The sequence below is a fragment of the Mustela putorius genome, unplaced genomic scaffold (assembly GCF_011764305.1).
Source record: "Mustela putorius furo isolate JIRA1106 unplaced genomic scaffold, ASM1176430v1.1 tig00000450_pilon_pilon_pilon, whole genome shotgun sequence".
NCBI classification, from domain to species: Eukaryota; Metazoa; Chordata; class Mammalia; order Carnivora; family Mustelidae; genus Mustela; species Mustela putorius.
The window spans coordinates 11953131-11965423 of record NW_025421385.1 but is presented as its reverse complement, the minus strand read 5'-3'; the positions used below and the strand labels follow the sequence as shown (position 1 = coordinate 11965423).

Genomic DNA, 12293 nt, shown 5'->3' with positions numbered 1-12293 from the left:
CCATGTGCTTTCCCCCTGATGTTGTAGGTCAGCACGAATAGTTTTCACCGTGCTCTTCAGGGTTTGTTTCTGAGTCCCTACTGTTTTCAGTCTCCATGGCCGTTCCTTAGCCCTATCCGGAGCTGTGGTAGGCTGGATCTTTGGTCTCTGTTCTGTTTTTGTACTATCTAGCCAGCCATAAGGAAGGCTTTGTTTCTCCATTTCCACTGTTAAGAAGTAAAGATGTGTTCTTTTGCTCCTCTCATAGGAGAAAGTAGAGCTTGACTTGGAGAATTTTTCCCCTTGAGATTTGCTGAGTAAGGAGTATTAAAAAAAAAAAAAAACTTTTTACCAAAATCTAAAGAGCACAAATCATGTTGGGATCTTGGTGAATTTTCCCAAAGCGAGCATACCTGCGTGATAAGGATCGTAGTAAGTTTAAGGAAAGTCTCTACGTGCTCTGAGCTTGATCAAGCCTTCTCGCCCTCGTCGCCCTTCAGATTACCCACCTGTTGTGGGAGGCATTTCGGCTCCGTGGTGCCCTCTGACCCGCCATCTGCTAGCTGCCTTTGTGTGCACTGGGTTTCACCTGCCCTGCCCTCCCTCTCTGTTCTCTGAGATGGGAAGCGTGGGGTTCAAGAGACTGACGCTTTGTTCTTGATGCCTCCTGGCTCGAGGAGATGTCCGAGAGCGGGAATGCCGTATTTCCACCTTCCCTTCACCAGTCTTCCCTCGCGGCCAGCTGCAGATGGGAGGCAAAGTGCAGAGGAAATGCTGAGGGAAACCGGCAGCCTTTTTTCCTTTGCTGTTTCCGGTCTGTTCAACAAAGCATTGAAGATGTTGAGTACAACAGTGCTGCGTTGAGAAGCTAGTGTGAAAAACACTGTGTTTATGATTAAGATGAAAAAAAAACTAAACTTAGACTTTTTAAAAGGAGGCATAAGGGAGGGTGTTGTGAATAGTGGATGGTTTTATATGGTGTGTAGGGCAGAGGTCTGGACGAAATGGACTTAAATCGAGGCAGAGGGGTGGAGGCTACCTTGTGATTTCCTGTTGGAGAGGGCTCTGGAATATTGGAATGTATGGGTGGCTTATCGATCTCCTGGACAGTTGGGGTGGTGTGTTTACGTAGCCACAGTCCGAGGTTGAAGTTGACCTTGCCTTAATTACAATTCTTTTGTCATTATGTAATTTCCTAAATGCGATGAAAGATACCAGGGTTTGGGGTTTTTTTTTTCTTTTTTTCCTGCCATTCATTTAATGGCAAGGGATGGATTATACAGACATTCTGGTATAAAATTATGAGATTTTTGAGTAGTGCGAACGCTCAAGTTTTTCAGACCAAAGGCATCCCAGTGCTCCTACTTAGTAGTTGTGGGACCACAAATAAAGGGTTGTTGGGAGGACGATTGTTGGGGGGGGTAAGTATCTGAAGGGCTTTATAAATTGTATGATGTCAAGTAACAGGCCAAGCTGTGACACTTCCCGTGGCGTTTCTACTAGCGTGTTCAGCTCACATCTTCCTGCCTTCTCTTGCTTCCAGACCTCCATGTCTCTCAGTGACTTCGGGCCATTGGGTAGAATTACCTTGTTTGTATTCTGCTGTTTGTTCCCGTTTTCAGTGCCGTCTCTCTCGGTAGGTGATGCTGGTTGAGATGAAGGGGGAGATCCTGAGAGGTGGGGAGGTTTTGCATTATTTGAGAGGAAGCTTTTTGAGAAACTGCAGATTTAGAAGGGGATGCTGGAGGTAAAAGGCAAAACTGGGAAACAGAGTCAGTCCAGGTGTGGCGGGGGGCCTGGGGCAGGGCACTGAGTTGGGCTGAGCGCCTTGCTACTCCTGTACCAAACAGTATCCCGATCCCCTTAGAAAGGGGAGAAATGCCACAGGCCTCTCGCTGTCTGCATGGCCAGAGCCCTGCCTCAGGACAGGACAAGAGTGTACTCATCTCTGTACTGATGGCTGACCCCAACTCCTGTGACCTCCATTCAGTTTCCTCCTCTGAACTGGGAGTGGTGATGTGGGCCTGAGATCCTGTCTTGGTTGCCACCTTCAGGAGGTCCGATGCTGGTGCTGCTGGGCCTCGTTTGGCCTTTGGTCCCTGAGCAGTATCAGTTGTGGGGATCTTTGCCTTGTGGCCAGAACAAGTTGCTTCTGCCTAGGTATCGTATCAGATAAGCTTTTGATGATCTTATCTCTTCTTGTGTCTCAAAATGTGCCATGTAACAGAATCCTATTTTGTTGGTGGTGGTGGCTTTAACAACATAAAATTATTTTCTCTCCGTTTTGGGGACTGGAATCCAGGATCAAGGTGCTGGAAGGTTTGGTTTCATCAGAGGCCACTCTCCTTGGGCTGCCATGCCACCTTCTTGCTGCCCCTTTACTCGGTCATCCTGCCATACAGACCCAGCCCTGGTGTTGCTCTGTGTGGCCCAATCTCTTCTTTTTTCTTCTTGTTTTTAAAAAGCTGCATCAGGGCGCCTGGGTGGCTCAGTGGGTTAAGCCGCTGCCTTCGGCTCAGGTCATGATCTCAGGGTCCTGGGATCGAGTCCCGCATCGGGCTCTCTGCTCAGCGGGGAGCCTGCTTCCTCCTCTCTCTCTCTGCCTGCCTCTCTGCCTACTTGTGATCTCTCTCTGTCAAATAAATAAATAGAAAAATCTTTAAAAAAATAAAAAAATAAAAAGCTGCATCAAACTCTATTAAATCCAGTTCAGTTTTTTATCTGTACACCAAAAAATCAGTTCTGTATAATAAAGAATACTTTGGTCTAAAACGGAAATTTAGAAACTGGAAGAAGGATCCATGCTGTCCATCATTGTTAGGGTAATTTTTAGCAGGGTAGCTATGTGAGTTACCTATTGTCCTGTAATCAATTACCCCATCACTTAAAGGCTTGCAGCAACCGTGGCTCTCCCACAGCTTCTGTGGGGCAGGAATCTGGGCTCAGGCACGAGCCTGGGACTCAGGGTCTGTGTCCCAGGCTGCTGTCATCGTGGAGTTCCCTGCGGGAGGACCTGCTTCCAAGCTCACCCATGGGGTTGCTGCCAATTAGAACCTTGCTTTACCCGATGTGGGAAGTCTGTCTCTGTTTAGAGATCTTATTGTAAACGGGGTATTAATTTATAACCTTCTGTAAGTCTGCAATTTGATACTGGGATTTGCTCAAAGATGGATATGCTTTTTAAAAAACATCTTCATTGAGGTATATGGATATACTTAAAAAATATGATTTGAATTCTGATCTTATTGAAGCCAATGAGAAGGAAAAGCTTTGTTTGCAACCATTTACTCCCATGTGATCATATAGCCTTCTATGATACCAGAGCATTTTCTTAACTGAAGAAATTCTTACATCTTAACTTGATTCCTAAGCATTTTACATTTATGTTAAATATTTGAAAAAAATTAATGAGATTTTTCTTTGTTTTTTTTTAAGATTTTATTTATTTGAGAGAGGGCATAAGGGAGGGGAGGGTCCAGGGAGAAGCTGACTCCCCACTAAGCAGGGAGCCTGGTGTGGGGCTCTATCCAGTGACTCTGGGATCATGACCTGAGCCGAAGGCAGATGCTTAACTGACTCTGAGCCACCCAAGCACCCAAAATTAGTGAACTTTGATAGATAGAGCGAGGATCCTGAAACTGCACTTCTCCAGAGAGCTGGTTGGTGCCAGTACGTGGAACAGGGTGTTTCTCTCTCTTTTTCTCAGACACACACTAGGGGTGTTTCATGGTTCCGTACTCTACTTATGAGTCTAATTTACAAAGAGATATATATATACAATCTTCTATTATATATGTAACATGCAAAATAATCTATTTACAATATGCATAAGTTGGGGGCACCTGGGGTGGCCTCGTTGGTTAAATGTCAGCCTTCAACTCAGGTCATGATCCTGGGGTCCTGGGATCAAGCACTGTGTTGGGATCCCTGCTTAGTGGGGAGCCTGCTTCTTCTCCCTCTGTCCCTTCCCCCTGCTTGTGCATGCCCTCTCTCTCTCTCTCTCTCAAGTAAATAAATAAAAGAAAAAACAATGTGCATAATCTTTATTATGTGTAGAATATACATATACTCCTCTGTTATAGACTATATAAAATTTAATTACGCATATGATCTGTCTTATGTAATACATATTTCTCCTATATATTATTTTCTGTTACATATATACTTTAGATCTGTAACATGTAACCTATTTATGTATTTTTGTAATCTCCTATTCTGTGTGTATATGTATATATTACAGTCTGAGATACAAGCTCATGAGGAACAGACATCATAAGTCACTTTCATACCCGGTAGTACCTGGTGTAGTAAGTTGAGGTTCATGGTAACATCCTCAGCTAATGCTTGGAGGTTTGATTGCACTAATTCTTTGATGAAAGTTGTATTTCGCAGCCATAGGTTGTGGAGAGGAAATCTACAAATGTAGGCTCTCCTGGGATTAGTGACATTTAGGAGAAGCAGCACTGCCATGTGTCCCGAGTCACCACATCTCTGAATTCCAGGCCTCTAGGTTGTACGCCCCCAGGGACACCAGTCACATTTCCTGCTTGCTTCTCCTGAATTCCCCTTGCCCCCATGCGAGAGGAGTTGAGTGCGTGAAGTTAAGTGTGCCATGTGATGCGATGAGACCACTTTTGCCTCTTGCATGGCAACCAGCTTCCAGTCTCTCCTGGGGCTTGGTTCTGGAGGTGAGGCCTCTTGAAGTGCCCTCACCAGAAGTGCCCCATCCCCTCCACTGTAATGAGGTTGGAGTGAAGCACGATTATCAGCATTTCCGTAGTTGGTATAGTTTTTTTCCCTTTATGAAAAAGGCCTTGATTTTGGTGCCCAAGCTGTCTTGATTATTTTGAAGTTTTTCTTCTGTTTTCTACAGAAAGGCTACATAATGCTGCTCCTTAATGGGGATAATGGTGATTCTTGACATCTTCCCGGGGTCTTTGAGCTCAGGTAGAGGTTGTTCAGGCTGAGCGTGGCCCTCAGGACAATCAAATTCAAAAAGAAAAACTTTTGGAAAGAATGAGATAAGGGAGCTATAGTAGATAATGTCTTAGTTTGGCGGCTGTAATGGAATTACTGTAACTGCGTGTCTTAAACAGCAAGCATCTGTTTTTCCTAGATTTGGAGGCTGGAAGTCCAATGTCAAAGCCCAGGTGAAAGCGGTGTCTGGTGAGAGCCTGCTTCCTGATCCGGAGACGGCCATCTTGTCACTGCATCCGCACGTGGACGAAGGGTGAGTGGGTTCTCTGGGGCCTCTTTTATAAGAGGACTAGTGCCTTTCATGAGGGCGCCACCTTCATAACCTAGTCACCTCCCAGAGGCCGTGCATCCTAAAAACATCCCACCGGGGGTTTGGGATTTCACCACAGCCACCTGGGGAGCCACCAGGCCACCAGCATTCGGTCCATAACATTTGGTGTGTCCTCCCCGCCCCTCAAACTCATGTCCTTCTCAAATGCAAAACACATTCATTCATCTGAACCGCCCCCAAAAGCCTGAAGTCATTCCAACGTCAGCTTTAAAAGTCCAGAGTCTCATCTGAATCTTACCTAAATGAGGTGTGAGTGGGACTTCAGGTGTACCGTTCGTCCTGAGGCAAATTCCTCTCTAGCCGTGAACCTGAGAAAGCAAACAAGGTCCAGTCTGCATCTTCAACACTTTGCTAGCAATTACTTCAGCTAACTGCCCAGTTTCATCACTCCCCAGCTCAACCTTCCACAAAGCGCTGGAACGTTAACGCAAGTCAGCCAAGGTATTGACACTTTATGGCAAGGATTGCCTTGCCTCATGTTGCCGGGAACTTCATTTCCATCTGAGACCTCATCACAACGACTGTTACCATCCATAGTCCTACACACGCTGTGCTCGCGATCACTTCGGTATTCTCGAAGAAAATGGAAGCTTTCTGTCGTGGTTCTTTCAGGCTGGTTATAACAGAATACCACAGACTGAGTAACTCATAAACAACAGAAATTGATTTCTCAGAGTTCTGGAGGCTGGACCTCCAAGATTAGGGTGCTTGCAAGATCAGGTGAGGGCCCTCTTCCAGGTGGCTAAGTTCTTGTATCTTTACTTGGCAGAAGAGCCTAGAGAACTCTCTGTGCTGTCTTCTATAAGGGCACTAATCTCATGCATGAGGGCTCTACCCTGGTGACCTAATCACCTTCTCAAAGTCCCACCTACTACTGCCATCATGGCAGTTTGGGCAGTTTGGGGTTTCAGGGCATGAATTTTGGGGAGACAAAAACATTGAGACCGCACCACTTTCTGTATAGCTCTTTTCTGAGTCCTCTCCAGAATCATCCTTAAAGGTCCAATGTGGTAGTGTGGGATTTTTCTAGCATGTACCTCCAAACTTTTCCAGCTCCTACCTGTTACCCAGTTCCAAAAGTATTTATAACAGCAGCACTCCACTTCTCCATGTCAGTTTCTTAGTCTGTCCAGGCTGCTGTAGCAAAAATACTGTAAATTTTTGGTTACAATTGTTTAACTGTTTGTATGATTTATAATTTTGTCAAATTCTTTGTTTAGGCATGGCACAAACATTTATTTCTCATAGTTCTGGAGGCTGGAAATTCCAAGATCAAAGCCCCAGAGGATTCTGGGAGAGCCTGCTTCCTGCTTTGTAGGCAACTGTCTTCTCGCTGTGTCCTTACATGGCAAGAGGGGAAAGGGAGCTCCCTAGGCCTCTTTTCTAAGAGCACTAATCCCACTCATGAGGCCTCCACCATCCTATACTTTCTGACTACCCAAACACCACCTCCTGATACCATCACATTAGGGGTTAAGATTTCAACATACAAATGAGGGGAGGGGGACTCAAACATTCAGCCCCCAACAGATGCTCCTAAAAGGCCTTTGAGTTCTACTTTTTACCCTAAAGTGTTGCTGTTTGCTTAGCACTCATGTTCTTGGGCTTTGGATTCCCGTGTTTGATGCACTAGGACAGAGAGTGTATTAATGGCTGAGAACTTGGTTCCCTAAATTCTACACTGTGGTGTGAATCCCAACTCATCAGCTCCCCATCTCTGTGATTTGCCACCAAGTACTTCAGCTATGTCAAATCTCCGGTTTTCTCATCCTTAACAGGGGCTACTAATTGTATCCATAGCATTATTGTCAGAATTAAAAAATGAGTGTACGTAAAGGAAAGCCTTGAGTACAATGCTTGGAACTCTGCGAAATCCCAGTATGTGTTAGTTCTTTTTTTTTTTTTTTTTTTAAGATTTTATTTATTTATTTGACAGACAGAGATCACAAGTAGGCAGAGAGGCCGGCAGAGAGAGAGGAAGGGAAGCAGTCTCCATGCTGAGCAGAGAGCCCATAGGACCCTGGGATTGTGACCTGAGCCGAAGGCAGAGGCTTTAACCGACTGAGCCACCAGGGCACCCCAGTATGTGTTAATTCTTGTCACAGAGAACCAAAGACCTGTTGTTTAATAAAGCCAAACCCAGTTACTGTTTATAAACAAGGTCATTTTCTGCCTCTCCACTTCTAGGTGTTTCTCCCTCTCTTGCAGCATGTTTACCGTAAGTGGATTCAGCAAGCTGGAATGGGGGGACTCCCAAAACGTTGAGCAAGAGACTTCTGTTCCCCTAGGCAAAGGATTAGAAAATGTACAAATGGCCAGTAAGCGGGTAAAATGATCCTTAGTATCACTAATCAAAACCATAATGAAGTACCACTTCACACTCATCAGAATGGCTGTTTCTAAAACGTTTACCCAAACAAGCAAAAAGCAGTTTACTCAAACAAAAAAACCCGGAACTAATAAATGTTGGCAAAGATGTGGAGACGTCGGAACCGTCCTGCTGCACTGTTGGTTGTACTGTGCAGTGGTGCAGTTGCTAAGAGAAACATTATGGTGGTTTCTTAAAAAAATTAAGAATAGGGTAACCACACGATCTAGCAGCCCCACTTCCGGGTGTATACTTTAAAAGAACTGAGAGCCTGGATTCAAACAGGTGTATGTAGCATATTTAGAACAGCATTGTTCATGGTGGCCAAAATGTGGAAGCTGTGCTACTGTCCATGGACAGATGAATGAGTAAATAAAATGTGTAAACAGGAGGTAGAATGTACAGACAGTGGAATATTATTCAGCCTTAAAAAGGAAGGAAATTCTGACATATGTTTCAGCATGAATGAACCTTGAGGACCTCATGCAAAGGGAAACAAGCCAATCACAAAACTGTGTGTGTTATCGCTGAACACCATTTCTAAGAGATCTTTGGAGTAGTCAAATTCATAGAGACAGAAAGCAGAATGGTAGTTGCCTGGGGCTAGGGGTAGAGGGGGAAGGGAGAGTTAGTGTTTAATGAGCATGGAGTTTCAGTTTTGTAAGATGAAAATGTTCTGGAGACCGATGGTGCTGATGACTATACATGGGTGTGAATGTTCTTAATGCTACTGAGTTGTGCACTTAATGGTTAAAAAAATGGCAAATTTTGTTACGTATATTTTACCATAATTATACATTTTGAGGTGCCTGGGTGGCTCAGTTGGTTAAGCATCTGCCTTCTGCTCAGGTCATGATCTTGGGGTCCTGGGATGGAGCCCTGTGTTGGGCTCCTTGCTCAGCGGGGAGTCTTCTTTGAGGTGTTTCTTCCTACCTTACGCAGCTGTCTCCCCTCCTTGCTCATGTGCTGGTGTGCACTCATTCTCTCAAATCTGTGAAAAATACAATTTTTTTTTTTTTAAAAAGAGCAATTTCTCCTGTACAGTTTTACTGTGGGGAGTTAAATTAATATATAATGAGTTGTCAACTCAAGAGTAATGTTTTGGTCAGTGTTCCAAAATAGTTTTGATTGCCAGAATTGTTTTCATCCTCTTTAGCAATAATGAGTGCCTCCCTCACCGGTCACTCTGCCTACCTCCCCCACCCCGCAACCTGAGAAATAAGAAACTACTTGAAGTCTTGCTGGGCCATGTCTTTGAAGACAAAATCCTGATGGCCATGGTGGGATCTTGAGGATTGTGTTACTTTCTTTGCCTCCCCTGACATTTCCAGAAGCTGTTGGATAGTGACGTAAAGGATATGAAAAGTGGAGTGTAGGTCCAGGAGGATCCAGATTCTGGTGGGCCTCAAGCTCATGCAGTTTGGGGTTCTCTTAAAAAGAAGAACACTTTTTTTTTCTAATTTCTAATTGTATGCCTGTTGTGAACACACGTGGGGCCCTAAGGCCTCAAAGGATCCTGAAGCTTAAGCTTCCTTAGTTTAACGTACCTTGTCTCTGTTCCAGAAGGAGAGGCAGATTAAAGGAACTGCCTGTAGCAAACTGCTTACTTCCTCTGAGCTTGATTCTCAGAAGCAAAAAGATCTGGAAAAATGCGCTGTGTTCAGAAGACTGACAGATAGTTGGGAAGCTCAGGGGGATGGAAAATGGTTTATGCAGTTGAATCTCACTCTAGTCCATGTTTAATTTAACCCTTTTTCCAAACTTCAATTTGGCAATCATTTGTACTGTAATTTAGCATTACGAAATCACCTTTGACCCAAACCAATTAATTTTGAATTTCTCGCCTGGAGTGTTGCATTATAAAATTGTAGAGGCATCTTCTGAGAAATTGTATAAAATTTCCATGATAATTATGACCTTGAGGTATTCTCGTGTCAAAGAAGATGCGTCATCTTCTCTTCTTTGTCTGCTAATTACTCCCCCCACCCCATTTGTCTTCGTATCTATTTCCTTACTTAGAAAAATACTTCATCAATCAGAGATTAGAATAATCTCATTACCTATGGGAATTCCTCAGTGTCAGTCAGGCCTTTGATGGAGCTGTTAGGGAGCCTTTGTCATTGAAAGCGTCGCTTAGTGACCAGATGGACTCCCTGGGAGCAACTTGCAGAATGTCAGGCAGGAAGACATTTAATGAGCCGCGACACGTGCGGGGTAAGCAATAGTGCAATTCTGGTTTTCTTGTTGCTTTGTTTTACTTCCAATAGTAGCATAATTTTTTTTTTTTTGGCATGAAAAATAGAGCTTTCAGAAATAACGTGTATTTACTTCCTATCATGAAAATGGAAAAATCAAAGAATAGACCGTGTTCTTTTTTTTTTTTTTTTTTTGCAGCAGGGTTCATGATGAGAAGGGAGTACAGTCCTTGTGATGCCTAATGGAGTCAGGGCAGCTGCTGTTCAGACTTGAACTCAGCCAAATCCCTTAGTTTTAATGTAGATTTGAGCGGCCAGATTGCCTATTGTTCAGATGCCAGTTGGACACTGGGGTCTATTTGCCAAACTCATTTTCACTTCTTGGACAAAACTAGAATCTGGATCCTCAATGAAAGGTGAAAAACAAGGTCTTCTAAGCCAATTAAACGCTATTATCGCTCATGTAGGGATTTTACACTGTGTTGGGCTATTTGAATGATAGAAAGCGATTGAAAAAAATCTAGCCCCCCCCTCCCGAGATTTTGGGGAGACTTTATAAAACTCATTTGTGTTTGTGGTGAATTGAGGTCTCCTCTGCTTATTTTAGACTCTGGAAAGATGAGTTTGAGAGGACTTGAAAATCTGTTCTTTTACGTGTAGTAACCATTTCCATTGGACTGAATTTAGCCAAATTATTTTTGGCTTGATCTGCACTCCAAAGAAAAAGGGTGTGGTGGAAAAAAATGATACTGAGAATGAGTAAAACAAGGAGGAATTTTGTATTGTTCTGAGTTTCTGGTCAGTGGAAGACTTTAAAAAAAAAAAAAAACCAACAAAAAAACCAAACACCAAACTTGATTTGGCCCGTTAAATCTTTTCAAATCCACACCTTAAGGTTCTAAACTTCATTACCAGGGGTTACTTGTTAGATAGACACCCTTGAGTTTAGATAGACACTAGGTAGATAGACACCCTGAAACCACTTCAATTAAAATATGAACAATAAGGTTTGTTTTAAAATGAACTTCTCTGTACGTTTTCCTTCATCTGAAGATTCATGCTGCTGGTGTGATGTGAGTCCTAATTCAGTCAGTTTGGAAATTCTTACTTTTAGCACGAGAGGAAAATAGCTTTCAAATGAATAAATCATCTCGGTTGAAACAATTTTATATTGGAATTTGTTGGCAGATTGGCCAGGAGCCAGTGTTATGGCTTTCTTCTACATTTCCCTAGACTTTTTTTTTTTTTTTAATTAACATATAATGTATTATTTGCTTCAGGGGTACAGGTCTGTGAATCATCAGGCTTACACATTTCATAGCACTCACCATAGCACAGACCCTCCCCAGTGTCCATCACCCGCCGCCCCATCCCCTTGCCCCTGGCAACCCTTAGTTTGTTTTGTGAGACTAAGAGTCTCTTATGGTTTGTCTCCCTCCTGATCCCATCTTGTTTCATTTTTTCCTTCATTACCCCCCAAACCTCCCACTCTGACTCTCAAATTCCTCCTATCGGGGAGATCATATGATAATTGTCTTTCTCTGATTGACTTATTTCGCTCAGCAGAATACCCTCTAGTTCCATCCATGTTGTTGCAAATGGCAAGATTTTGTGTTTTTTTTTTTTTTTTTTTTTTTCGATTGATCGGCTGACTATATTGACAAGATACTGATTGGTTACATGTTGAAGAAAACATACAATACAAAATACAGAAAAAGTTGGTTCCATCCCCTCCCACTTCCCCCCCTTACCCACCCACCCCCAAATACTCATCATCGTGATTTGGTCAGAACAGGGCTCAGAGCCAGAGGTCAGGGTGACACGGGGAGAAGGGGCAGGTTGTGGACAAGGAGTTGGTGGCTGTCACAATAATGCTGTGATAATGCTGTGGTTTCTTTCCCAGCTGTGAGTCCGGGGGTGAGTGGGGCGGTGGCCTGGTGACCGCCATCTGAGAGAAGAGCTGCCTCTCCCTTCCCCCGCCTCTAGGGCCTGCCCCACCCTCCAGAACCAAGCCCATTCCAAACATGGTAAGGACATGGATGCTCTTGCTGAGTCTGCTCACCAGCAAGATGGAAAGAAGGGTACCTGCTCCAAACCCCCGCCTCCACACATACAAGGGGGGTGGGAAACAGGGGCACGTGGCTACTACCAGCAAAGGAAGAGTGGGAGAGCAGTAGAAAGGGCTGGAAGTGGGAAGAGCAGATCATATATATTAAAAAAGTGACTTAAGACTTAAAATTGAATTAGTATTTGTACAGAAAGGTGCAGGTGGAGTAACTCACTCCGGCCTATGATCAAAATTCATGGTAAGTGACTCTTAATCTCACAAAACAAACTGAGGGTTGCCGGGGGGAGGGGGTTTGGGAGAAGGGGGTGGGATTATGGACATTGGGGAGGGTATGTGATTTGGTGAGTGCTGTGAAGTGTGTAAACCTGGTGATTC

The 12293-nt window shown here is 43.9% G+C and overlaps 1 protein-coding gene across 1 annotated transcript in view; it reads left to right on the top strand.

The window, feature by feature from the left end:
- TIAM2 (TIAM Rac1 associated GEF 2) overlaps positions 1-12293 on the top strand; it is a 228139-nt gene that overhangs the window by 41340 nt on the left and 174506 nt on the right. Inside the window, exon 2 of the mRNA XM_045080146.1 lies at positions 5096-5209. The gene's annotated coding sequence lies outside the window, so the exon portion shown is untranslated. The remainder of the gene's footprint in view (positions 1-5095; positions 5210-12293) is intronic.